At 45.8% G+C, this 23,342-nt stretch overlaps 1 protein-coding gene across 4 annotated transcripts in view; it reads right to left on the bottom strand.

The window, feature by feature from the left end:
* RAI2 (retinoic acid induced 2) overlaps window positions 1–9,524 on the bottom strand; it is a 127,590-nt gene extending 118,066 nt beyond the window's left edge. For 2 of the 4 annotated variants that reach the window (XM_063953926.1, XM_063953925.1), the window contains exons 1-2: window positions 8,887–9,524; window positions 8,120–8,190 (exon numbers count right to left, since the gene is read on the bottom strand). The gene's annotated coding sequence lies outside the window, so the exon portion shown is untranslated. The remainder of the gene's footprint in view (window positions 1–8,119; window positions 8,191–8,886) is intronic. The other 2 variants (XM_063953927.1, XM_063953924.1) reach the window with 1 other exon arrangement.
* Window positions 9,525–23,342: the final 13,818 nt, after the last annotated feature.

The raw sequence follows: 23,342 nt of genomic DNA on the forward strand, positions 1-23,342 counted from the left end.
TATTTGAAAGATCTCAGACACTCCAAGTTACTACCCTTGTTGAATATACACTCAACGATTACTGAAAGCTTGCATACCGCGGTTCGTCACGTATTCATATACGTTTTTCAGGCTCTCCGCGTGACCGGCTGGCTGCGGCGCCATGGGCGGTGCTCCCCACTTGGTTACACGTGAGAGTCAAATAGTTCTCCATCTATATATTTTTGTCTCATTTATTTATTTTTATTTTTTATTTCTATAGTATGAAGGCTTTCATGCCTTGTTTTGCCATGTTCTCATATATGTTTTTCAGGCTCCCCGCGTGGCCGACTGGCTACGACGCCATGGGCGGTGCTGTCCACTGGGCTACGCATGAGAGTCAAATAGTTTTTCATCTTTAATTTCTTGATTTCTGCGTATATAGTATGTTTTCATGTCTGTTCATATTGGTTTGTGATTAATAGGGTGCACATTTGTTATTGTTATTATTCATAATCTCCTGGTTAGACTGAGGTCGATTTTGACCCAAGACCGGATGTCACCCTTAATCTCAAGCCCAAGGGCCCCGGCCCCGAAGTAGTATCCTATTTGACTGCTCTCAGGCACCCCATGCTACAATCCTTGTTAAATGCGATATGTATAGTTGCTGAATGTTTTAATCTGCATACCTTACTGCCTTGACGTGCCACGTAACCACATGTGTTTACTCAGACCCTCTGCGTGGCCGACTGGCTCCGACGCCTCGGACGGCGCGGTCCACTTGGCTACACGTGAGCGCCAAGCTGTTTTCTTATTTTGAAACCCCCCCTTTATTTTTTATTTTTTTTGTTTGTTGTCTGTTTTCAAGTTTGTTCCTGTTGGCCCATGATTAGCATGGCGCTCATTTGTTTCTGCTCAAACTCTCCTGGTAAGACTGATGTTGGTTTAGTATCCGCCACCATTGCATGCTTTATCCTTCTCCCTCATCATGTCTATACCGCTCACACTACTCCTATTTATCTCACCAATGCGATCCTCCTCGCTCCCTTTATTCCCCCCTGTCACTTGGTCGTTCCTATTACAACCTCCCCCTCCCCTATGCTCCTCCTTACCCTACTTATCGTTCTGTCACAATGCCACGTCCCCCCCCGAAGGATACGCCGGGATGGCGTTTTTCCTTTTACTATTAAACCTGGCCCTTCTACAGGAAAAGGTTCTCCCCCTCTGTATTCTCATACAGTCCCTTTCCCCTTTTCTCTCCGCCTCTATCTCTCCTTTCCCCCTCTCCATCCCCATGGTCGGACGGTTCCCATCCCGCCCCTCTATTTGCGTCACCCACAGTTCTTCCCACCATGACCCTGAAGATTATATCGGTTAATGCTAATGGCCTTAATTCTCCCACCAAACGAGCCATGGCCATCCAATTCTTTAACAGACAAAAGTCTGATGTGATACTAATTCAGGAGACCCATTTTAAACCCCCACACCCCTCTATGTCCTGCAAACAATTTCCACATGTCTATTATTCAAGCATGCCTACCAAACGAAGGGGAACTGCTATTATGATACGTCGAGGCCTCCCTATAACTGTTCATGATACTATCTCGGACCCCCAGGGCCGTTACGTTATCCTTTCATGTTCCTATAACCAAGCTCCCCTGATTCTGGCCTCCATATATGCCCCTGATGCGCAGCAGGGTTCCCTATTTACAGCCTTTTTTGACAGCCTATCCCGCCTCCCTACGGGCACGACTATAATTGGTGGAGACTGCAATGTCACGCTGGACCCACTCCATGACAGATCTCGCCCCGCCCCTACTACCTCTACTCCCGCCAAACTGGCCAAGCGTCTCCAGACACATTTAACACTATATAACCTGTATGACAGTTGGAGAACCTTGTACCCCTCAGCGAAGGGTTTCACTCACTACTCCCCGCCCCACGACCTCTATACCCGCATAGACTATATGTTCGTCGACCGGGACACTACTCGTAAACTCCTCAGTGCCCAGACGCTCCCTATCTCCTGGTCGGACCACTCCGCTGTTTTGCTCGAGATCTCATCCTCTTCACCCCTCCCCACCAGATTCTGGCGGCTAAACGAATCTCTTCTGCTTAAAAAATGCACTGTAGCTGATATTGCCACCGCCTTAGCTAATTATTATGCGGAAAATGCGACCCCTGACGTCTCTCCCTCCCTAATATGGGAAGCACATAAGGCGACCATCCGAGGCTACCTTATAAGCCTTACAGCTGCCCAGAAGAAAACTGAAGCCCAACGGATCCGAGTTTTAGAAACAGAACTTGCCGCCTTGACCCTTCTGCACCAGCGCCGCCCCAGAAAGAAAACGTATTCCAAACTCCTAGCAGTTAAAGGCCAACTGTCCCAAATCTTCACCAAAAAGGCAGCCAAGGCACTCTTATGGGCACGCCAAAGGTTCTATGAGAAATCTGATAAAGCTGACACTCTCCTAGCCCAAAAACTAAGAGCGAAACGCACTCAAAATCGCATTGTATCCCTACGCTGTGCGGACGGGTCTGCCACATTTGATCCATCGCGAATGGCCGCCCAATTTCGGGATTATTATACATCCTTGTACAATCTCCCTTCCACTCTTGATGCGGATCCTGATCACGTCTCTAAACTCCGAGACTATCTTTCCACTTGCAAACTCCCTAAATTTTCCGACTCGGATATATTGACACTTAATGCCCCCATCTCCACAGAGGAAATTTCAGTAGCCATTCAACAGTTACGCCGCACAGCGGCCCCTGGCCCGGACGGCTTCACCGCTCTATATTATAAAAAATTTACTACCTCTCTGCTCCCCATGCTCCAATCTCTGTTTAACGCAATCCTAGATGGGGACTCATTTGACGCAGCCACCACTAGGGCCAACCTTATCCTCATTCCGAAACCTGATAGGGACCCGATGGAGATGAAGAACTATCGACCCATCTCGCTCTTGAATGTGGACCTAAAGCTTTTCGCCAAAATCTTGGCTAATAGACTTGCTCCATTCTTGCCCGCCCTCATTCACCCCGACCAGGTCGGTTTCGTTCCCTCCAGACAAGCCGCAGATAATACTAGGCGTCTCATTGACCTCATCCAATTGGCACATGACAAGTCTCTCCCGACGCTGGTCGTGGCTCTCGACGCAGAAAAGGCCTTCGATAGGGTGGCTTGGCCATTCCTACAACAGACACTCCTAAATATGGGCCTGCATGGCGCCTTCTATAAAGGCGTTACTTCGCTGTATCAGAACCCCTCAGCCTCTATCTTAGTTAATGGCCTTTCCTCCGATCCTCTTCCCATACGCAACGGCACCCGACAGGGCTGTCCCCTTTCCCCCCTACTCTTCGCCCTTATTATGGAACCGTTAGCAGCTAAAATTAGACTAAACCGTAACATAACTGGTATCACGTCGGGAGCTCACAATCACAAAATTGCTCTATATGCCGATGACGTCATTCTCACCCTGACTGACCCACCTGCTTCCCTCCCACACCTGATGGAAGAGATAGCTACGTACAGCAGGTTTTCAAATTACAACATTAACTCAGACAAAACCGAAATATTGGCCCTACATGTCGCGGACCCAGATCTCCGACTCCTACAGGCCGCCTTCCCATGTGCTTGGCGAGCTGATAAGCTCAAATACCTGGGCATCTGTCTCACTAAGTCCTACTCTGGTCTTTATGCTGCCAACTTTCCCAGACTCTTAACCTCTATCAAATACGATATGACAAAGTGGAATAAATACATCCTATCTTGGTTTGGACGGATGACAGCCGTTAAGATGACACTACTGCCCCGTCTGTTATATCTGTGGCAAACTCTTCCCATCCACGTCCCCACCTCAATCCTTAAAAATCTTCAAGCAGACCTCACCAGATTTATATGGGCAGGGCGTAAGCCCAGAGTAAAGATGCGAATCCTCCAAAAGCATCGTCTAGAAGGGGGTCTAGGAGTTCCTGACCTCCTCAAATACTATAGAGCTACTCATTTAACCACATGTGTCCTTTGGCACGATAACCCTAGACACAGAATCTGGACGCAACTAGAGGCTACCACTCTCCACAGATATTCCCCCTACAGCCTGCTCTGGTGTCGACCGAATAGCCGTCCCCCAGCTTCCTCGCTGTTGCCCACAGTGAAATTCACCCTTGGCATATGGGACCTCTGCTCACGCCTTTACCGGCTACGCTCCTTTCACCCTCTACTCACCCCTCTGTGGAACAACCCGGCATTCCCGCCAGGGGAGAACCACTTAGCTTTTGATTCCTGGACCAGCCATAACTCACTTTTCCTTCTAGACATCGCCCCGCTACATACGTTCCCCACGTTTGACAACTTACAATCCCGTTTCTCGCTCCCACGCTCAACCTTTTATCAATTCTTGCAGATACGCCACTTTTTTGCCTCTACCTCCGGAACACCGCCCGTGGGAGGTAAAACGAGCTTTGAATCCCTCTGCTGTACCTGCCGATCAACTAAAGGCTTACTCTCAACTATATATCAAATCTTATTAGCTTACAACTCGCCCCTGAAGGAACCCCACGAAGTAGCGTGGGAGCGGGAGGTAGGCGAAACCCTGACGACAGATGAGTGGTCTGAGATCAGGCAAGAAATTTCCACGAGCTCCATTTCGGTCCGAATTAAAGAAAATGCCTACAAACTATATTACCGTTGGTACCTGGTACCATCACGTCTCCATTCAATTTACCCCTCCTGTTCGGATAACTGTTGGCGTCAATGTGGCCAGCGCGGAACCCTGCTGCATATTTGGTGGAACTGCCCGCAAATTAAGGGATATTGGACTAGGGTCCATAGACTTATTTTTAAGGTCCTCGGATTGACGATCCCAATGTCTCCTCTCTATTCCCTGCTCTCTCGCCCAATACCTCACACCCCTCGCCACCAACAAAAGCTAATTAAACATATCTTAAATACGGCCAAATGCCAAATCGCGGCCAACTGGAAATCGCTGTCACCCCCCACGACCCCTGCTACCATTAATGCTATATGGCAAACCTATAGATTGGAACGTATCACAGCGGTTCTCCGGGACACCCCAGATAATTTTGCCAATACGTGGTCACCCTGGACGTCACACTTCGGTGCTGAACCTCCACTAACTACCATATAAGATAATGGGAACCATCACAATACCCTATCCAACTGAGGATAGTCTGACGCACTGCCCAGGCGACTGGGACCGCCCGACCATTCCCCCCTTACCTCCCTTCCCAATCCTCCCTCCCTTCTTTTCTCTTCCCCCTCCTTGCCCCTTTTCTCTTCTACTTCTAATCTTAAGCTTACTCTTTGTCTTTCTTTTATAAGCTATAATACTTCGTTAAGAGTTATTTCTTCGCCCTTAGTTACGATACACACCAAATGTATTACACTACCTACTGACAGCTTTCTATACATCGGCATGCATGCCTGTTTGATTCTTCACTCACTCGATGTTGTACATAGATAGATATACTGTCTCTGTTATTTGACAGTTAACTGCGTTATGTACCAATGTGTGATACCTGTAATGTATATCTTACGAATATCTTGTTAAAAGTATAAAATTCAATAAAAACTTTTTCTCAAAAAAAAAAAAAAAAAAAGAGGGGCATATCACAAACAAATTGTAGACAATGGCATGAAACAGAAGCCCTGCCAAGATCGGAATGTGGGGAGCAACTGATACAAAATGTAGTAGAATAACTACAAGGATCAACACTAGCAGCCACTAATATAAAGGTAACCATTGGTGTCTGCCATTTTGTGCAGATCCAGTGGGGAGGAGAAAAAATGAGGAAGAAACAATGGGGTCGATTCTATTCGGCAACTAATGAATAGCGCCGGGAATTAGCTCCCGACGCTATTCAATTCAGCAACTAGTTACGTCGGCGATGGCCCGTTCTCGCCGACAAAACAGGTTGAATTGTCGGGAGAACAGGCATTCTCCGACTTAACTCCCCGGCGCGAGACTGATTCCCGACAGAATCAGCCTCGCGCCGGCCGCGAGGCAGCACTTTTGTCGGGTTTCTCTTCTCATCCCCCGGGGATGAGAGAAGAATTCCCGACAATTGCAGGTAATTAGTTGCTGAATTGAATAGCGTCGGGAGCTAATTCCCGGCGCTATTCATTAGTTGCCGAATAGAATCGACCCCAATGAGAAAGGGAAGGGGGAAAAAAAAAACAGGCAACATCAGGCACAACAGCTATTAACATATATGGTCTGGATTAAAAATGTGATTGCATCTCTTACTATAAAAGTTTTGTTGGGGGCTACAGAAGGGTCCTTTCCTACTGGTGTTGAGCTACAGTAAATGCCTGTGACACCCCCACATGTCAAGCACAATTACATTCATTCATCCTTATCCTTGCACATTTTAATTCAGGGAATTAGGGTTAAGCCCAGCATGCAAGCTCCTACCTATAACTGTCCTTTGTGTTTAGACCTGACTACACTCCTATATTCACCTGGACAATTATGGGAGAAACAGATACAGTAGAAGTGAGAGTCATATGAACACATACCTCCATATGTATGGATAATAGCCAACTCCCATTTGTACACAGCCTTTATAAAGTAATATTTGTTGGCTTTGGAAATAAAACTAAAACAGATATAGGCATTGGAAAGTTGAATGGAGAAACAATTTTTTCCCATAACCTCTAACGTTAAAACTATATGTAAACACAACAAAAAATGATTAAGCTACTCAAATCAGTTATTGTTGTTAATCTGACATTTTATTTTGTGCAGACTATCTGTAATACAGGTTGAGTATCCCTTATCCAAAATCACACATTTTAGGTCCCATACTGAGATAATGACACATTTATATATTATATTATATTATATATCTATATAAACACATAATATATATGTCATTATCTCAGTAGGGGACCCAAAGATGTGAGATTTTTAATTTTGGATAAGGGATACTCAACCTGTATAAACATTTTGACATCTTATAAAATCTTCTTCAAACCATTATAAATGGTAAATCAAAAATCTGGCTAATATACTGTACTGTATCTAGTGAACTTGAAGATCTATCCAGCTTTACAGGAACATAACAGCATTAATAACAGATTAGGGATGATATACAAATCTGAGCAACAAACAATTCATTTAAGGTACAGTACGTGTCACGCACAATCCCTTCCAATCAGGTCACAAGGTACAAATGCTACTCTTTGTGTGACTACGTTTCTTCACATAAAAGTATGTAAAAACAAATATTGCTGTGCTAGCAACAAATTGTAGCATGTCACATACCGGGGTATATAATACACATTTTTATAGATTTGGAGATACAGAAATGAGATTTAGAAACATGTATATTGTTTCCTTGTTTGTAGATTTTTCTTCCACCATGTATGTACATACTTGCAAAGCAAAAAAAATTTGTATTACTGGATGAACTACATATTATTTTGCCTAAAACCTTAGGAATAGTTATTCCTAATATTAGACACCAAATAATGTACTGAACCTACCTAAACATACTGTAGCATTGCCAGGTTGAACTAATTACTGGATAATCCCACAGCCTGCCCCCATTCCCCATGAAACAAGCTTCATGAATCCTTAATTACTCAGCTAGAAAGAAGCAGACAACTTCGCTGCAACATAATCAGGATCCAAAAGACCAAGAATTGTTCTTTTATCTGTCAGAAATAGGAAAAGGTCTGCTGTTTTTTTAATGCTACATTTTTCCTTTTCGTTCTAAGAATCCACCATATTGTTTTCCATCTAACATTAAAACACAAAGGAAAATAACAACATGCTCCATAGCTGAAATATTTGATCTGTGCCCAAATCAGCCTAGCCTATGCAAAATAATAAAATAAGTTATTACTACCTGTTACTAATTAAACTATTTGATGTACACAGATTTGATTAAAAAGTCTTGTAATTTCTTGCCAATGTCATAGTAACCTAAACAATACAATACAGCATTGTAACAGAGACACATGGTGTTTTGTTAATGATTACTCTACTGTTTATCTACATTGTCATGTAGAAATGAAAGGAATTATTGGTTGCAATTTGGATATACAATAAAATATTCAAATTAAACACAAAAATAAAAAATGTAGAAAAAAAAATGGTGCCATTGAATTAAATCATCTTCATCAATTACTCACGTCCCCCTTGTCTTATTATGGATCCACAAAATATATCTGGCTGTCAAAATACACCCCTGGGATTTGTGCATCTGAAACACAAGGCAGCAGCTGTTTGGCAACATTACTGAAGTCTAACAATCGCAGTAATATTGTTATTTTACTGAAGTCTGCAGACTTCTTTAGTTAACTATATTACTCTAGAGCATATATAAATATTATATGCGCGCATATGAGGATGGATAGATGGATGGATGGATGGATGGATAGATAGATAGATAGATAGATAGATAGATATATAAAGCTACATATCAATCGAGAGAGAGGTGCATAGTGTAACCTGTAGGGTAGCTATGGGGGGGTGCGGGGCATGTCAGGGGCGACATTCACCAGTGGCAAGTGCTGTCGTGTTACCAGCCCACTGGCACGCACAGCGTGGGGGGGAATCACAGGGACGCTTATATTGCTGTGAGCCTTCATCCTGCTTATTATACCCGCTCCTGGTGCCTTCCTCTCCCCTGCTCGAGTCCCCATATAGCCAGCTGGCTGCATTACGATGCCAGTGACAGCCCTGGAAGGAGGAAGCTCTGATACACTGCCCCCATATCCTTCCATAACCTCGCACAATGTCAGTTCTCTAATGTGCTGCAGGTATAATTAGCGGTCTCAGCAAATACCCGGCCAGAATAACGCCACGCATATTGCTCTACCCCCTCTCTCATTATTATATACCCCGTCTGCTATATGCCATGTAATTATACCAGCCAGTGGGCAGTTCCCCGTCTTACCTGGCATGCACTGTCATTGGTGTCCTGGCCTGGCTCTCCCCGGTGCAGCAATGCTCCTATTGTCCAGCAATGGCAGTGGCCGCGACTGCTCGCACACAGGAGGGGGGGATTGGTGCCGTCTTCCAGGCTGCTAGCGCTGCGCCATGGTCATTATGCTGGGATCCCCGGTTGCAGCGTATAACATGTATGTGCGTGTGCGAGGCTCCGGTCCGGTGTCTGCTCCGCCCTCTCCTGCTGCCTGTCTCTGGCACCGCCCGGACGAAGGCTGCTGCTGCTGCGTGAAGGCTCCCAGGCGCTGCATGTCTCCCTCATCTGGCTCAGGGACTCTTCTTTAACATTTCATTCTAATCACTTTCCCTAGCAGTCTCCTGCTCCTCCATGGCTCTCCCTGGCCCTGATGTCTCCTCTTCCCACATCTCTGTTTCTCCCGTCACCGTGCATTGCTGCATGCATTGTGCGGGGTAATTATACTGTAGCTGCTTGGTTATTTGTCTTTTATCTTGCACGCAGTGCACATAATGTTAGATCTCCCCGCAATCCCCATGATGGGGTCACAGTCACACCCACGGCCTGCATGTTTCTCTGCTGTATGGTGTGTGCGCGTCCATTCCATCACAGAAGTTCTCATGATTATAGTCCTCATTTCATCATCTCTACCACATGACCTGTCCTTTCATCAGGTGCATTTGTGGTCCTGTTATGTTCTCATTTATTTCTCCTCATCCTATTTGGGGGTTCACTAACCACCCGTATTTGGTACATCACTGCTGGCAGTATACTATACACTGAAAAATTACAAAATGGACAAATCATAGCCTACATACAGGATCAGTATCAGAGGGGTAGTTACATCACAGAAAGATTATCAGCGCTTCAATATTCTTGTTATAAACCCAGGTGATGCTTAGAGGAAAACACAAAGATTATGGGAACAATGTCATTATTTTAATTTCTCTATCGTCCTAAGTGGATGCTGGGGTTCCTGAAAGGACCATGGGGGAATAGCGGCTCCGCAGGAGACAGGGCACAAAAGTAAAGCTTTTACAGGTCAGGTGGTGTGTACTGGCTCCTCCCCCTATGACCCTCCTCCAGACTCCAGTTAGATTTTTGTGCCCGGCCGAGAAGGGTGCAATTCTAGGTGGCTCTCATAAAGAGCTGCTTAGAGAGTTTAGCTTAGGTTTTTTATTTTACAGTGATTCCTGCTGGCAACAGGATCACTGCAACGAGGGACAGAGGGGAGAAGAAGTGAACTCACCTGCGTGCAGGATGGATTGGCTTCTTGGCTACTGGACATGAAGCTCCAGAGGGACGATCACAGGTACAGCCTGGATGGTCACCGGAGCCACGCCGCCGGCCCCCTCACAGATGCTGAAGCAAGAAGAGGTCCAGAATCGGCGGCTGAAGACTCCTGCAGTCTTCTTAAGGTAGCGCACAGCACTGCAGCTGTGCGCCATTTTCCTCTCAGCACACTTCACACGGCAGTCACTGAGGGTGCAGGGCGCTGGGGGGGGGCGCCCTGGGAGGCAAATGTAAACCTTTAAAAAGGCTAAAAATACCTCACATATAGCCCCAGAGGCTATATGGAGATATTTACCCCTGCCTAAATGTACTAAATAGCGGGAGACGAGCCCGCCGGAAAAGGGGCGGGGCCTATCTCCTCAGCACACGGCGCCATTTTCTGTCACAGCTCCGCTGGTCAGGAAGGCTCCCAGGTCTCTCCCCTGCACTGCACTACAGAAACAGGGTATAACAGAGAGGGGGGGCAAAATAAATGGCAATATATTAATATAAAAGCAGCTATAAGGGAGCACTTAATCATAAGGCTATCCCTGTCATATATAGCGCTTTTTGGTGTGTGCTGGCAGACTCTCCCTCTGTCTCCCCAAAGGGCTAGTGGGTCCTGTCTTCGTATAGAGCATTCCCTGTGTGTCTGCTGTGTGTCGGTACGTGTGTGTCGACATGTATGAGGACGTTATTGGTGTGGAGGCGGAGCAATTGCCAAATATGAGGATGTCACCTTCTAGGGGGTCGACACCAGAATGGATGCCTTTATTTGTGGAATTACGGGATAGCGTCAACTCGCTTAAGCAGTCGTTTGCCGACATGAGGCGGCCGGACACTCACTTAGTGCCTGTCCAGGCGCCTCAAACACCGTCAGGGGCTGTAAAACGCCCCTTGCCTCAGTCGGTCGACACAGACCCAGACACAGGCACTGATTCCGGTAGTGAAGGTGACGAATCAACCGTATTTTCCAAAAGGGCCACACGTTATATGATTTTGGCAATAAAGGAGATGTTACATTTAGCTGATACTACAGGTACCACTAAACAGGGTATTATGTGGAGTGTGAAAAAACTACCAGTAGTTTTTACCGAATCAGAAGAATTAAATGACGTGTGTGATGAAGCGTGGGGTGCCCCGATAAAAAACTGCTAATTTCAAAGAAGTTATTGGCTTTATACCCTTTCCCGCCAGAGGTTAGGGAGCGCTGGGAAACACCTCCTAGGGTGGACAAAGCGCTAACACGCTTATCAAAACAAGTGGCGTTACCCTCTCCTGAGACGGCCGCACTTAAAGATCCATCAGATAGGAGGATGGAAAATATCCAAAAAGGTATATACACACATGCAGGTGTTATACTACGACCAGCTATTGCGACTGCCTGGATGTGCAGTGCTGGGGTAGTTTGGTCAGAGTCCCTGATCGAAAATATTGATACCCTGGACAGGGACAATATTTTACTGTCGTTAGAACAAATAAAGGATGCATTTCTTTATATGCGTGATGCACAGAGAGATATCTGCACACTGGCATCACGGGTAAGTGCTATGTCCATTTCGGCCAGAAGAGCTTTATGGACACGACAGTGGACAGGCGATGCGTAGAGGAGTTATTTGGGGTCGGTCTATCGGATTTGGTGGCCACGGCTACGGCCGGGAAATCCACCTTTCTACCTCAAGTCACTCCCCAACAGAAAAAGGCACCGACCTTTCAACCGCAGCCTTTTCGTTCCTTTAAAAATAAGAGAGCAAAGGGCTATTCATATCTGCCACGAGGCAGAGGACGAGGGAAGAGACAGCAACAGGCAGCTCCTTCCCAGGAACAGAAGCCCTCCCCGGCTTCTACAAAAGCCTCAGCATGACGCTGGGGCTTCGCAAGCGGACTCGGGGGCGGTAGGCGGTCGTCTCAAGAATTACAGCGCGCAGTGGGCTCACTCGCAGGTAAATCCCTGGATCCTGCAGATAATATCTCAGGGGTACAGGTTGAAATTAGAGACAGAGCCACCTCGCCGTTTCCTGAAGTCTGCTTTACCAACGTCCCCCTCAGAAAGGGAGACGGTTTTGGAAGCCATTCACAAGCTGTATTCTCAGCAGGTGATAGTCAAGGTACCTCTTCTACAACAAGGGAAGGGGTATTATTCCACTCTTTTTGTGGTACCGAAGCCGGATGGCTCGGTAAGGCCTATTCTAAATCTGAAGTCCTTGAACCTGTACATAAAGAAGTTCAAGTTCAAGATGGAGTCACTCAGAGCAGTGATAGCGAACCTGGAAGAAGGGGACTTTATGGTATCCTTGGACATCAAGGATGCGTATCTCCACGTTCCAATTACGCCTCACACCAGGGGTACCTCAGGTTCGTTGTACAAAACTGTCACTATCAGTTTCAGACGCTGCCGTTTGGTTTGTCCACGGCACCTCGGGTCTTTACAAAGGTAATGGCCGAGATAATATTTCTTCTTCGAAGAAAAGGCGTATTAATTATCCCATACTTGGACGATCTCCTAATAAGGGCAAGGTCCAGAGAACAGCTAGAGATGGGTTTAGCACTATCTCGAGAGGTGCTAAAGCAGCACGGATGGATTCTGAATATTCCAAAATCCCAATTAATGCCGACAACTCGTCTGCTGTTCCTGGGGATGATTCTGGACACAGTTCAGAAAAGGTTTTTCTTCCCGAAGAAAAAGCCAAGGAGTTATCTGACCTGGTCAGGAACCTCCTAAAACCAGGAAAGGTGTCTGTACATCAATGCACAAGAGTCCTGGGAAAAAATGGTAGCTTCTTACGAAGCAATCCCTTTCGGCAGATTCCATGCAAAGGGATCTGTTGGACAAATGGTCAGGGTCGCATCTTCAGATGCACCTGCGGATAACCCTGTCGCCGAGGACAAGGGTATCCCTTCTGTGGTGGTTGCAGGAGGCTCATCTATTGGAGGGCCGCAGATTCGGCAGGCAGGATTGGATCCTGGTGACCACGGGTGCCAGCCAGAGAGGCTGGGGAGCAGTCACACAGGGAAGAAATTTCCAGGGAGTGTGGTCGAGCCTGAAAAAGTCTCTTCACATAAGCATTCTGGAACTAAGAGCAATCTACAATGCTCTAAGCCAGGCGGAACCTCTGCTTCAAGGAAGACCGGTGTTGATCCAGTCGGACAACATCACGGCAGTCGCCCATGTAAACAGACAGGGCGGCACAAGAAGCAGGAGGGCAATGGCAGAAGCTGCCAGGATCCTTCGCTGGGCAGAGAATCACGTGATAGCACTGTCAGCAGTATTCATCCCGGGCGTGGACAACTGGGAAGCAGACTTCCTCAGCAGACACGACCTTCACCCGGGAGAGTGGAGACTTCATCCAGAAGTTTTCCACATGCTATTAAACCGTTGGGTAAAACCAATGGTGGACATGATGGCGTCTCGCCTCAACAAAACACTGGACAGGTATTGCGCCAGGTCAAGAGATCCGCAGGCAATAGCTGTGGACGCGCTGGTAACACCTTGGGTGTACCAGTCGGTATATGTGTTTCCTCCTCTGCCTCTCATACCAAAGGTATTGAGAATTATACGGCAAAGTGGAGTAAGACTAGTGGCTCCGGATTGGCCAAGAAGGACTTGGTACCCGGAACTTCAAGAGATGGTCACGGACGATCCGTGGCCTCTACTTCTGAGAAGGGACCTGCTTCAGCAGGGTACTTGTCTTTTTCAAGACTTACCGCGGCTGCGTTTGACGGCATGGCGTTTGAATGCCAGATCCTAAAAGGAAAAGGCATTCCAGAAGAAGTCATTCCTACCTTGATAAAGGCAAGGAAGGAAGTCACCGCGAAGCATTATCGCCGTATTTGGCGAAAATGTTGCGTGGTGCGAGCAGCGGAGTGCTCCGATGGAGGAATTTCAACTGGGTCGTTTTCCTACATTTCCTGCAATCAGGATTGTCTATGGGTCTCAAATTGGGATCTATTAAGGTTCAAATTTCGGCCCTATCAATATTCTTCCAAAAAGAATTGGCCTCAGTCCCTGAGGTCCAGATTTTTATCAAAGGAGTACTGCATATACAGCCTCCTGTGGTGCCTAAGGTGGCACCGTGGGATCTAAATGTAGTTTTAGATTTCCTCAAATCAAATTGGTTTGAACCACTAAAGAAGGTGGATTTGAAATATCTCACATGGAAAGTGACTATGTTACTGGCCCTGGCTTCGGCCGGGAGAGTATCTGAACTGGCGGCTTTGTTTTATAAAAGCCCTTATTTAATTTTCCATTCGACATAGGGCAGAGCTGCGGACGCGTCCGCATTTTCTCCCTAAGGTGGTATCAGCGTTTCACCTGAACCAGCCTATTGTAGTGCCTGCGGCTACAGACGACTTGAAGGACTCCAAGTTGTTGGACGTTGTCAGAGCCTTAAAAATATACATTTAAAGGACGGCTGGAGTCAGAAAATCTGACTCGCTGTTTATACTGTATGCACCCAACAAGTTGGGTGCACCTGCTTCTAAGCAGTCGATTGCTCGTTGGATTTGTAACAAAATTCAACTTGTACATTCTGTGGCAGGCCTGCCACAGCCTAAATCTGTTAAGGCCCATTCCGCAAGGAAGGTGGGCTCATCTTGGGCGGCTGCCCGAGGGGTCTCGGCATTACTACTCTGCCGAGCAGCTACGTGGTCAGGGGAGAACACGTTTGTAAATTTTTACAAATTTGATACCCTGGCAAAGGAGGACCTGGAGTTCTCTCATTCGGTGCTGCAGAGTCATCCACACTCTCCCGCCCGTTTGGGAGCTTTGGTATAATCCCCATGGTCCTTTCAGGAACCCCAGCATCCACTTAGGACGATAGAGAAAATAAGAATTTACTTACCGATAATTCTATTTCTCGGAGTCCGTAGTGGATGCTGGGCGCCCATCCCAAGTGCGGATTATCTGCAATACTTGTACATAGTTATTGTTAACTAATTCGGGTTATTGTTTAGGAAGCCATCTTTCAGAGGCTCCTCTGTTATCATACTGTTAACTGGGTTTAGATCACAAGTTGTACGGTGTGATTGGTGTGGCTGGTATGAGTCTTACCCGGGATTCAAAATCCTCCCTTATTGTGTACGCTCGTCCGGGCACAGTACCTAACTGGAGTCTGGAGGAGGGTCATAGGGGGAGGAGCCAGTACACACCACCTGACCTGTAAAAGCTTTACTTTTGTGCCCTGTCTCCTGCGGAGCCGCTATTCCCCCATGGTCCTTTCAGGAACCCCAGCATCCACTACGGACTCCGAGAAATAGAATTATCGGTAAGTAAATTCTTATTTTTCGGGGGTGATTTTCAAGTTGCCAAGAATCACAACGATATACCGGTGACTTTAACCTGAAAATTGTCAGATTAAATAGCCATCAATTGTGAGGCTTACTAAACAAATTGATGTTGATTGTTATTGATTTGCAGTGACTTTAAACCGAGAAAAATGCTCCAATTCGCTGTTGATTTATTGAAAACATGGCAGATTTTGTATTTCTTATTGGATAAAGCCTAAAACTTGCATTTTTCCATAATCATCCCTGTATAAGCAAGTGCTTATGTTATTTGAAAGGATCTAGGCAATGAAATCACCTTTATACAGTGATAAACTCTATTCATAACACAACTGTCACCAAACAGCTGCAAATCCTGCCTGTCACATCTGACCCTAAGGTTGGCATATAAGCACAACTTTATAATTTAATATTTTTTTCAGTGCCGTAACTAGACATTTTAGTGCCACTTACAAGATAGAGCATCGGTGTTAAAGTGACCCGTTTGGGCACCCAAATGGCACTTTTTTGGTCGGGTTTAGTTGCTTTATATGGCTAAACCCGACACTAAGGGAACGATTGACGCGGTAACAGGCATCAATTGAATATCACCCCTGCTAACTCCCAACTGCAGCAAAATCATTTGAATTCCCCCCATAGAGAGCGATAATTATTTATGGCTGTTAGATTACCTTATTTCCATTATATGAAACCTGATATTGAGATTATGGGCGGGATGTACTAGGCATCACATCCGCTGTGCATTATATCCCACCACTTTTCGTGTACATACTTACCATGTATGTACTTGAAAATGTGAAGTTAATCACAAAGGATAGCCCTCTCGATAAGAGCGGTCCTTTGCGCAGGGCCGTAACTAGGGGGGGGGGGCTAAGGGGGCATGCGCCCCGGGTGCAGGATTTGAGGGGGCGCCAAGGGGTTACAGAAGAGCAGATTTTTTTTTAGTTTTTTTTTACCGGCAGTGCTGTGCTGCGCAAGTGAGACAGTAGACAGCTCCCAGGGCAATGTATCTGACCCACCTGTCTGCTCGCAGCTGGCTCCGATGCTGTGCGGGTGATCTCCAGTACCTGGGATCTCTCCTATGTCGGCTTCTGTCTTAAACGCTCTTCTTTGCCGTGCAGTCCTGCGACTAGCGTGCAGTGCACCATACAAGCTGTAGAAGTGCACTGTGTTAGCAGTATCAACCTCCGCTTTGCCTCCCAGATGTGAGATTTGGTGTAGCTTATAGGGGGGTATAGTACAGTGATGCAGTGTACCATATAGGTTATGTAGTGTAGTAATGTATTGCAGTATATAGGGGCATGTAGTGCACTAATGTGGTGTAGCATATAAGGGGATGTAGTGTAGCATATAGGGTATGTAGTGCAGTGCATAGGGGCATGTAGTGTAGTGATGTAGTCCAGCGTGTAGGAGATGTAGTATAGTGATTTAGTGCAGTGGATAGAGGAATATAGTGCGGTGATGAACTGTTATGATATAGTGCAATGTATGGGGACACACAGTGGAGCATGTAGTTGAACACGCTCGTGGAGAATGTAACACATAGGGCATTTGAGGCACATAGGGGAATATTGTCCAGTAGTATCCCCTTTTTTCAAAATTTTTGATAATCTGATAATTTTAGTCTGATAGTTTTTTTTTTTTTTTTTGTGCTTTGGTTTTTTTTTTTTTTTTTTGGGGGGGGGGGGGCAAATTACTGCCTTGCCCCGGGTGACGAAAATCCTAGTTTCGGCCCTGCTTTGCGATAGAAGGACTTCCTGGTTTAGGCAGTGTTGCCGAGAGAGGGGGGGAGGGTACAAATTATCCGAGCCCAGGTCTGATGGAGGGGCCCAGTGAGGGTCCAGTAGGGGCCCAGGCCACCTCCCCCTTACCTGGCAGCAGCAGATGCAGCTCTTTTCCTCAGCCCATCACACGCCGCTGTGTACTGGGCTGCAGTGTGGCCATGGAGGTGCTTAAAATACTATTTTTTTTCCAGTATTTTTTTCTAAGGATACATCACCACACCTACTGTGATTAGGCCACACCCCTTGAAAAGTACCTGGGACCATCCTGGCTCTCAAATGCCCTGGGTTTAGGACCCGGGAGCCCTTCTGCACATGCACAGTGACGCAGCGGCGGTGGGGGGTGCTGCGAGGGATCAGATTGGAACCCTCTCAAGGAAAAATGCGATAAAAAGCACATAATCTTCTACCGCATCCAAGCCTCGAAATGCATCACATTCCGGAGCTTGGTACATATGGGAAATGCAGCCAAATTACAAAAATGGCAGTTTTTGCATTTTGGTTAGATTTTCCTTTTAGTACATCCCACCCATTATGTGATAATATATTCAAACAAATGTATTTTCATCACTTTATATGCAGATGAATGAAAGCCCGTCCATTATATTTTTTCATTCTGTCAACATGCATAGTTTATAAAGCCCTAATATGAAGTACAGTACTAGATCACAAATCCAAATTAGCAAAATAGAGCACTCTATTAACAAAATAGAGAACATTACCTGATTAGTAATGCCAACATCTTTTACCTGTGTTGACTTTTATGTTTTATCTAAATACGACAGGTGGGCCCGCCCTCACTCATCATTCAGCCCACCTCCCAGTTTTCATTCAGCACACCCCGTACTATAGACAGTGTATATATTTATATCCAGGGATGATTCCATCTGTTATGTTGCCAACTGCAAATAAGGATCTTACATTTAAGCAGCCTGTTGTATTGTAGCTGCTGAGGAAGTCCCAGCAAGCTCTTCTAAACAGGTGGATGAGAGTTACAGGTTGTTGCAGCCTGTTATGGCTATACAATTTACTGTACAATATTTAATTAAATATTTTCCCCATACAGACATATGCTTTCTGCTCCCTCCGCATGTCTACCTCGTGGGTTACTTATTACAGACCATTTGCAGTGGCAATTACCCAGCAGCTTCAGTTTCCGCCCTGCATGAACTTCCTTTCCTCTGCTGCATTTTAAGCGGGATGCAGTTAAGTTGCTGACAGTCAGGATCCCAGCAGTCAGGATACTGACGCCGGAATCCCGACTGCTGACAATACTGACAGCCGGAATCCCCTCTCACAGGGGCTATTCCCACTCGTGGGCGTCCACGACACCCATAGAGTGGGAATAGAACCTGTGTTGAGCGCAGCGGTCCAGGGAGCCTGCAGGTAGACTCTTTGCGCTCACTCCGCTGACAGCATACCAACAGCCGGGATGCCGTTGTCAATATACTGACAGCCGGCATCCCGACTGTCAGTAAATCATACTGAACCCTTTTAAGCAGCTTTAACTTTCATAAGATGCCCCCAAGCTGCCATTACAGATGTGGCAGCTCAGCAGGAAGAATACCTGTCCCAGTCTTGGTGCTGTCTGTTTCTTCAACTCACATGAGGTAAGCATATGTCTTCTGTTGGGGTAACTTGTGCTTTTTTTCCATGTGAGGGGCTAATGAGTTTTTTTCCTGTTAGGGGCCAATGTTTGTTTTATTTTTCCGGTGAGGGGCCAATGTCTGTTGTATTTTTTTTTTGTTTTGTTTTTTTTTATCCTGCGAGTGGCAGTGGGGCAGATTCATTTAGCTGCAGGGCTTACCGCTTGGCTGCAGCTCTGCCCTGAACTATTCATTTTACTTCTGTTACCCCGAGTGGTAAACCTCAGAGGGTGCTGAGTGGTAAAATCTTTGTTAAGTGTACCCTCTTTGGTTTACTGGGTGGTGTAATTCCAATGCTCCTGACACTTAACCCGGGCTTAGTTGGATTGGGCGGGCACTCCAAAATTTCTTGCACAGGGTGTAAGTAGACCACGTGCCTGACCTGCTAAATATTGGGCTTCTTGTCTGGGAAAACATTTCCGCCCAGGAAGAAGTAGTCATGACAAAGGGGCCTGTGATACTGTTAATGCTGTAGATGTTCTTAGAAGTATGGAAAATTGGTAAAAACGTTTTTTGGACATAAAAAAAAACCGCTTAAGAGATGTGGAACAGCTGCACATACAGGAGGTGGGCTGCCCTTATTGTGTCGATTATACCTCCCTGAGGTGCCTTGGAGTACTTGCAGAGTGCCCTGTATTGGTGGTGCAGGACCAATTAAAACTATTTATGGTCAATGTAATAGACAAAACCAGTGCTTGTAGCTGCCAGTCATAAAATATGTGGACAAACAAAAGTGAATTCTGTTCTACAGCTCATAACTGTGCATAACTATGTAACCTAAGGATTACATATAAGCACTATTTCATTTTATATTTTTTTCTTCATTTCTGAATAAGAAAATTTGGTCTAAGGGTGCCATGAAAACAACAAATCTGATACTCTAGAGCACCGTGATTAAAAAAAAAGTTTGGGAACAGCTGCCTTATAAGGAAGAATTCAAGCAAAGAATCTCCCCAAAGATAATAGAAGGGATAAACATAAATGATACAGACAAACCAAGCCATCATCTGAGTCTGAAAAGTACACACATCATATTTTTTTATATTGTGATAATATAACATTTTGCATGTTTTGTTTATTGTAATCCACATTTTAAGGATTTATTTGTAAGTTTGCACTTTACTGTATACACTTATTTAAAAAGGTTTTGCACTATCAAGATTTTCTCTACATTTATGGTTATATAATGTCAGCAAGGCTGCCTAGTGGAAGGGGATCCAGTTAGGATCCCGCTGCTCGGAATGCTGACGCTGGCATCCCAACATGGATCTAAGTGCCGGCGCCAGAATCCCAAATGCACAAATCCATATTGAACTCTGCTGGGAGTCCTCAGGTGTGTGTGTGTGTGTGTGTGTGTGTGTGTGTGTGTGTGTGTGTGTGTGTGTGTGTGTGTGTGTGTGTGTGTGTGTGTGTGTGTGTGTGTGGTTATGTTGCAGGGGGGACGATTAGGCTGCAGGGGTGGTTAGAGTTAGGAGCCCCAGGGGAGGGTTAGGCTGTGGGCAAGGAAGGCTTAGGCTTTGGGGAGGGGGTATTAGGGTTAGGCATCACCGTGAAGGGTTAGGGAGGTTAGGGGTTGATTACTGAACAAAGAGGTGTCAGAATCCTGTACGTCGGGATGCCACTGTTGGTGTTCTGACTCTCTGCATCCCAGGCATCTTGATCCCAATACCAACCCAGTGGAAAATCCATTCCTTTGAGACTGTTTTAAATCTGTATGGTTCTCATAGACAGTGATTATATGCCTGTTTAAACATGATAGTTTTAAGTGCAAAACCAAGGGTGCAACCTTGGAAATTGCTCTGGGTACAATGGAAGCTCTTTCTTTAGCACTTCCTTATTTTTGCATGTACACTACCTAACCACTAAGGACTGTTTTATGAACTTATTACATTACTGCTAAATTTTAAATGTTTTTGAGGTTGCGATTTCATCCTGAATGGAGTCATCAACTTTGGACAAACATCCTTCAGTCTAAGGAAGGTGATGTTGTATATATAGATATAAGTTACAATATAAAAAAAAACAATAATGTTTATAAATGTAATAAAGGGAATTAAAAAATGCACAATAAATGAAATGACCATACTTCTAGTGTAAAATACATTATTAAAATCAAAGTAGAAATACATAACAATTGAAATGTCCATACTTATAGTGTCAAAAATACAAAAAAATGCTGTTGGTGATCCAGATAGACTATTAAATGGTAAGATTCAAGGAAGTCCGTGATCTTATTACTAATTTGTGAATGTTGGTGATAAACAAAACACTTGACCATGTCAATTATGCTTCTTAATTTGTCTTCTGCAATCTACAGTAGATCCATCAAGAGGCTGTAAATCTGCATCCACATGAGTCCAATCCCAGGAGCCAGATGGACAGATTACCAGTGAGTTATTTAGGAACAAAGGTTGAAAAAAGAAAAAAAGAGAATCTACCTATCTATCTATCTATCTATCTATCTATCTATCTATCTATCTATCTATCTATCTATCTATCTATCTACAGTACATAGATAGATAGATAGATAATAAATAACAGTTTTATCACACATAAAGCATGTTCAAGTCAACATTATGTAAATAAGCAGCCTACCTACCATGTTTTAATATATTAGGCCCATTAAATGTTATTATTTCAAAATAAGCTGGAGTTGTCCAACAAATAACAAAATCTTAGGACATATTTAAGTACCTTCTTTGCTAAATTTGTTTCTTGTTGGCCCATCACATGAGCATCAGCGACCTCTCTCCAAACACATCATAAAAAAGAAAAGATGGAGCATTACGATCTAATACTCATCCCAGAAGATTCTCCAAAGAGGAAATGGGTGTGGTATAGTAGATCTACAGTAATTAGGTCTACAGTCATTAGGGCAGCTCCATATGGTCGAAGTACACAAGGTCGACTGACAAAAGGATGGCTGTGCCCGCAGGAGACAGACCGCCATCTTTTTGATTGCGGCGGCTGCGTGTGACGTCACGCAGCCACCATGATCCCGCCCCGTCATACCCCCATTCGCGCCACCTCGCCTCCTGTTGTGAGGCCACGGCCTTGCAACGCTCCATCTCCGCCTAGCAAACGAAGCATTGCCACCCCCGCCCCATGAACGCCTCTGCCTGATTCACAGGCAGAGGCGTTCTCATTTTCTGCGGCCCCTACAGAAAATGCGGGCGCAGGATGGGTTTTTTTTTTTTTTTTTAACTTGAAGCCCGAGGTGCGGTGCTTCTTCACCCAGTGTCTGTGACCAAACGTGCTGGGGGCATAGGTTCTTGGACCCTCTCCGAAAGGAGAAGGGCCCCGTTACTCCCCTACCCCTCAAAGCCAAAAGGCCTACTGAGGGGAAAAAGGGACTGTGGGTCCCCCCTTGCCGAAGCGCAGAGGGCCCCTCATGTATCCCCAGGGTTGGCCGAAGCGTCCCCCTGGGGACCGAAAACAGCGTCTGGTCCTCCCCAAATGGAGAGGACCTGAGCAACTTAGAGGAGAGGGTGGCCCATAAGGGTCTCACCTAAACCCCAAACAAAAAAACGATACGTGACAAACTCTACAAAAATAAGTGCTTGTGTGTTACACAGGTGCAAAACACGTGCATAAGTAAATAAGCCCCAGCCAGAAGGCGGGGTGGGGGGGGGGGGGGGGGTAAAAAATTTTCCTTGCCCTAGCCAAAAGGCCAGGGCAATGGACAAGGTACAACAGAAGTAGGGGAAGTGAATAGTGCAAAGTGCCATACTTGTGCATAGGTGCGCAGACATCACCAGTGCAGGTTTAGGCACCCCTGGCTCTTCCAGCACCAGGGGCACATATCACCTCGAGCTTCTAGTTGCTCCCGACCTCTCAGCCAGACCAAGCTTCAAACCTGCTCTGTGCCAGGGTCAACCCCCAGTACGAGAGTAGATACCAGACCAGACCGTTCCCTGTCCAACGTAAGGTGACAACTACCCCTACGAAGTAGGGTTACGAAGCCTGGTTTTTCTCCACTCTCGACCAGAGGCCTTGCCACACCCCGGCATGGTACTCCACAAGGTGTTTCTCCATTCCACATCTAAGAACCTCTCACGCTCCTAGTGTAAGAACAGGTACTCCACCCTGTGTTTCCCTTGAGCAGGTACTACACTTGATCTTAGCCAAAAGGATGAGAAGCGCCTGCATCCGTTTCATAATAGTTGTGGTTGGATCACGTTTTGTGATCCAACCTGAATCAGCCCCTATGTTCATAAAAGGAGAGTTATGGTAGACTTACCATGGTTAACTCTCTTTCTGCGAGGTACATTGGGTTCCACAGGGAAACATCGGGGGGTGTAGAGTGGATCTTGATCCACAGGCACCAACAGGCTAAAGCTTCAGGCTGTCCCAGGATGCATTGGTTCCTCCTCTATAAACCCCGTCTCCAGGAACTGGAGCTCAGTTTCGTTAAGCAGTCAAATGCAGGAGCAGGCAAGAGAGAAGGCAGATGTTAGTCACATAGAAC

Source organism: Pseudophryne corroboree, chromosome 2, assembly GCF_028390025.1.
Source record: "Pseudophryne corroboree isolate aPseCor3 chromosome 2, aPseCor3.hap2, whole genome shotgun sequence".
NCBI lineage: Eukaryota > Metazoa > Chordata > Amphibia > Anura > Myobatrachidae > Pseudophryne > Pseudophryne corroboree.